Here is a 5179-nt window from a genome sequence, read left to right as displayed (position 1 = left end):
TTACTTGGAACATAATGGCCATCATGGACCTTGACACAAAGAAATATTCAAACTTCGTTATAACCGAAACTTGACCAACATGGTCATATTAAAACAGTTCACCCAAAAGTGAAAATTCTGTCATTTTTCACCCTCATGTCATTCCACACCCTTAAAACCTTTGTTCATCTTCACAACACACATTAAGATATTTTTTATAAAACCTGATGGCCCAGTGATGCCTACATTGCTAGCAAGATCATTTCCCTTTCCAATGCCCAGAAAGGTACTAAAAACATATTTAAAACAGTTTATGTGACTACAGTGGTTCAACCTTAGTGTAATGAAGCAATGAAAATACTTTTTGTGTGCCAAAAAACTAAATAATGACTATTCAACAGTATCTCGTGATGGATGACACTGCTTCATGAAGCTTCAAAGCTTTATTAATCTTTCAGTTCAAATCAGAGCATATCAAACTGCCAAAGTCACATGATTTCAGTAAATGAGGCTTCGTTACCTCATAAGTGTTTTGAAATTTCAATGGTTCGTGTGACTTTTGCAGTTTGATACACGTTCTGAGCAAATGATTTGAAACAAAAGATTCATAAAGCTTCTAAGCTTCATGAAGCAGTGTTTTGAGATCGCCCATCACTAGATATAGTTGAATAAAATCGTTGTTTTGGGAGATGGGGGTGGGGGGGGGGGGGTTGGCAAAAAAAGTATTCTCGTCGCTTTATAATATTTAGGTTGAACAACTGTAGTCTGATGAATTGTTTTAAATGTTTTAGAGGCTTTCTGGGCATTGAAAAAAAGAAATGATCTTGCTAGAAATGCACGCTTCACTGAGCCACATCTTATTATGTGTTGTGAGGATGAACGAAGATCTTACGGGTGTGAAACGACATAAGTAATTATTGACTTAATTTTCATTTTTGGGTGAACTAATCCTTTAAAAACCACAAAGACATTTTCAGATAGCTATCATCATTAAGGAATAGACCAATATTGCCAAACAAGTCATACAAAAAAAAGTGATGCATGACTGACCGGAAGGAGCCGCGCACTTGCAGAAGTCATACAAACTTTCCATCAAACAGATAAAAATCAACCAAATAACAATTATGCTCCAGATGAAGTTCCATCCCAGGATTCAAAGTGTGACTAGAAATATTGAAAAGAGTAAAGAGGACAATACATTAGATATATTACAAAACATAATAATACTTTCAGAAACAAATAGGGGGAGGACAGATACAGTCAGAGACAGATACAGGGATGAGAGGTACAGTCAGAGAGAGACAGAGGGATGAGAGGTACAGTCAGAGAGAGACAGAGGGATGAGAGGTACAGTCAAAGGCAGATAGAGAACAATAAAAGGAAGACGCAATCTTGGTGTGTGTGTATCCTTACATTTCAGAAATTCCATTGGAATTTGCACAGAAGAGTGGCAACATGTGGGTTGACTGCCACACATTTTCTTCTGTATCACTTGTCCTGTTTTTATTTCGATGGCACTTTTCCCTTGGCTTTGGGTCCTCTCTCTGGATTTATGCCCACAAAGCACCTAAAGGGTCATGAAACAGACAATATGTAATTAAGAGCGGTTTTAGGACCTCCAAGAAAGTTGGAGATGTCCACTAATAATAAAAAAAAAAAAAACATATTTAACTCAATAGCTTGCTGGTGTTAAATAGGGAGACAAATATATTCTCTTCTCGAGTTAAGACACATTGTTTTAAAGGCATCAACAGAAATAACACTGATATAACATAACATTATTAAAAGGAATGTTCTGATATAACTTATCTATAAAATGCTGGTTCTGAAGTTGTTAGAATTCAACCATTACCTTTGAATGAACTCCAAGGTACACACTGCTTCCTCCTGATACTCAAGATTAAACTAGTAATAAGCAGCAAACAGAGTGGCAAGGCCGGACAGGAAACTGGGCTGAGTGCCCTCACACACCACCTCGCCTTCAATACTCAGCATCCAGTGCCCACTTGTCAAAGTGTCTCCTAAAACAATCAATATCACAATAGTAATTAATACCTATACCATTTTTTTTTTTTTTTTTTTGTATTTCAGATTTTTACATTTACATTACATACTATATTTAGTAGGGTTGGGATAAAAATGTGATTCTTAAATGTATCGCAATGCATAAGCAGACGATTCTGAACTGATTCACAAATGTCAAAAATAAATTTTCTAAACGTTAATTAATGTAATGTTGACGGAAAGTAAAAGGCGGATCTCTGAAACGCGGAAGTGCATGCCCAGACAGTCTGTGACATGCACATATTTCTTTTACTGTCTATGGTGTGTATCCACTGGCGCAGAGCAAGCGTTTTGAGACCTATAACGTTACTTGAGCGTTTTCAGTCCATTTAATGGAAGTTGAGCTTCCATAGTTGCATATGGTTCGTGGTGGATCGATTATGCAGCAAAATGCCTCCTAATGTGAAACAGACTGCAAGCACTTTGTTTTTTTTCTTCCTGAACCTTCTGGTTGTTCGTTCATTTGAAATGACTCGAAAAAAGATTCGTTCATTTTGCTGAACGAGACTCAAAAGTCCGATTCGGTAAAATGATCCGAACTTCCCATCACTACAACTGATTATAAGATTCAAGTCATAGACGCAATAAAACAACTCGTTTGTTTATTGGTCAGTGTCGCGCATGATCAGTTCATTTGTTCAAGTGTCACCGCACTGATAAGGAGCATTTGTGCACCCTGTGCCAAAATACACACAAAGATTTGCCGGCCGACATAAATATAGACACATATATATAAATAGCATATTTAATAATTTCAAGGAAAACGTATTTGGTCGCCCTAAGGTAATAAATTAGGCTAACTATACAAAGCAGACTTTATATCAAACAGATTTGTTAAAGTTTTCACATTAACGTTACCTGAAGTTAGCAAATGCTCAAAAAAAATCTACATCTCACTGGTTACGTTAACCTCTTAGAAAAGCACCACTGAGAATTTATATGACACACACATCCTCCGTGAGCGACCCTGACTGACCGCGAGGCTTTAGAAACGCGTTTTATTTCGGCGCCCGTGTTAACAGATGACTGCATGTGCAAAGTTGTTTTACATCATAAAATAATCACGACGAAGTGTGCTGATAAACACTAAGTTACAGTGAATATAAACTATTAGCACTGAAAAATGTCATTCATAACGAAGGATTCCAGAGATTTTCTGTCCATGGCTGCTATAGCGCCGGGGGATGTGTGAAATCCTACCGCGACCGCGCTACTGAAACCCCGCGCAATTCTGCCTCGCGCCCCGCGGACGGATGATGCTTGAATCTGGGGTTACCAATATAATCCGCGAATGTAGATGCATTCATATACTATAAACTACCAAACAAGAAATATAAAAAACTGAAGTCACTTACCACAGTTGTGAATCACTCCTCTTGTCTTTAACGTTAATCTCCTCGACCGTTGACGATGCGGCTCCGAAGATTTGAAATTTACAGCAAAATTCTGTAAATTTGAGTCAGACCTACACGTGACCCCAGAATGCATTGCAGTTTACAGCAATATGCTGTATTATTAAAAAACAGTCCGCGGCTGTAAAATAATGCTGTAATTTTTACAGCAATTCATTACAGTGTACCTCTGTATTTTCTCAAATTTTACATAATCCAGACTTCCAACCAGGAATGATGGATGCTGGCTTTAAACTCTGGTGAGAAAAGGGCATTGTTAAGATACAAGATTTGTTTATTGATAATAATTTAATGTCATTTCAACAAATAAAGGATAAATATGAGTTATCAAAATCAGAATTTTTCAGATTTTTACAAATTAGGCATTTCAGAGTACAACTTTGAAAGACAACTTTGAAGTATCTCCAGTTGAAAGACTGCTTTTTCAGACATTGATTAGCCTTACGTATGAAACTTTATGCTTTATAAATGGCACTCACAGAATATTAGAAATAAGTGGGAAAAGAAACTATCAATTCCGATTGATGAGGGATGATTGAGCGGAAGTCTGGGAGGGTGCTAAAAATATCAGTCTGTAACCGCGTGCAAGAGCAATTAAGATGAAGATACTGCACAGGCTACATATATCTCCTAATCGCAGACATACTTTAAACAGTTTCTTTTCCCCATTTTGTCTTAAATGTAAGACCAAAATTTGTACTCTGACTCACTGTTTATGGTCATGCCGTTTGATACAGGATTACTGGTGTAAAATACTTTAAGAAATGCAAAAGATGTTTAGTTTGGATCTAGGCTTGTTACTAGGATTGCCTGATAGTAGGTAACTTCTCTGGCTAACAGAAGGCTATTTAATGTCATGACATTTTCAGCACAGAAAAACATTATTTTGCAGTGGACCTCTGATAAAGCCCCCTCTGTGAAGGGGTAACATTAAAGAGTAAATGGAGCTATTACCACACAGACCTTTCTACAAAGTATGGGAACTGTTAGTACATTATTTGGACCCTATTGCCAATATTATGCTGTTTGGTTTTCATCAATGGAAACTTCTGTACTTCTGATGAAAATTTCTACCAGTATATGTTGAAATTTGTACATTTGAGCATTTTTTTCCTACTTTGTTTTAGTTCTTATTTTTGTTAAGATTCAAGTTAATGCACTGTAAAAAATTATTTAGCAGTTTAGTTTTCAACAATTTTTTTTATGTTGACACAACTTGCAGTTACTGAATTTGTTCATTCAACTAAAAATTTTAAGTTTTCACTGTCTCAACTAGCTCGAAAGTTGACTCAACTAGATTATTTGTCCTCTCAACTTAAAAAAAAAATGTGTTGAATCAATGAAGTAGCAACATCACGTTCTCAACATCACTTATCCCGAGATCTAGTCATTCTCCTGAAGGCCATTGCAGACAGAAGAAGGTCGTCAGCCGTACTGGTCAGCTTCTCCACAAAGCTTGGAAATTTTACCAGAATACAACTTTGGTAAGTTAAATATTTGTATTTATTGGCTTAATGTGTAAAATTACATTTGTTGTCTTAGAAGAGTAAGTATGGTTTAAAGAGTCGTATTTTCTGTATGTATGTAAATGTTCGTTTCGCCGCACTCTGAAGCCTCAAAATACAGGCTGTTTCACAGTATTTTCCTTATAAATATTAAAACAAATATTCTCCCATGCGGTACTAAGCTGAACTTATGTGGAGAACGATAAAAATACAGTTTGT

The 5179-nt window shown here is 36.5% G+C and overlaps 1 long non-coding RNA gene across 2 annotated transcripts; it reads right to left on the bottom strand.

Annotated features, from left to right (window-relative positions):
• Positions 1-753: 753 nt before the first annotated feature.
• Positions 754-3626, bottom strand: LOC128018384 (uncharacterized). 2 transcript variants are annotated; one of them, XR_008184844.1, is made up of 4 exons: positions 3399-3626; positions 1832-2000; positions 1393-1546; positions 754-1143 (listed from the first exon to the last, which is right to left on the bottom strand). It is a non-coding gene; the product is annotated as an uncharacterized LOC128018384 (long non-coding RNA). The 2 variants fall into 2 exon arrangements; XR_008184845.1 differs by lacking the exon at positions 3399-3626 and adding an exon at positions 2354-2642.
• Positions 3627-5179: the final 1553 nt, after the last annotated feature.

Source organism: Carassius gibelio, chromosome A8, assembly GCF_023724105.1.
Source record: "Carassius gibelio isolate Cgi1373 ecotype wild population from Czech Republic chromosome A8, carGib1.2-hapl.c, whole genome shotgun sequence".
Taxonomy (NCBI): Eukaryota; Metazoa; Chordata; class Actinopteri; order Cypriniformes; family Cyprinidae; genus Carassius; species Carassius gibelio.
The sequence above is the reverse complement of the archived record's forward strand: the minus strand, read 5'-3'. Positions and strand labels throughout refer to the sequence as shown.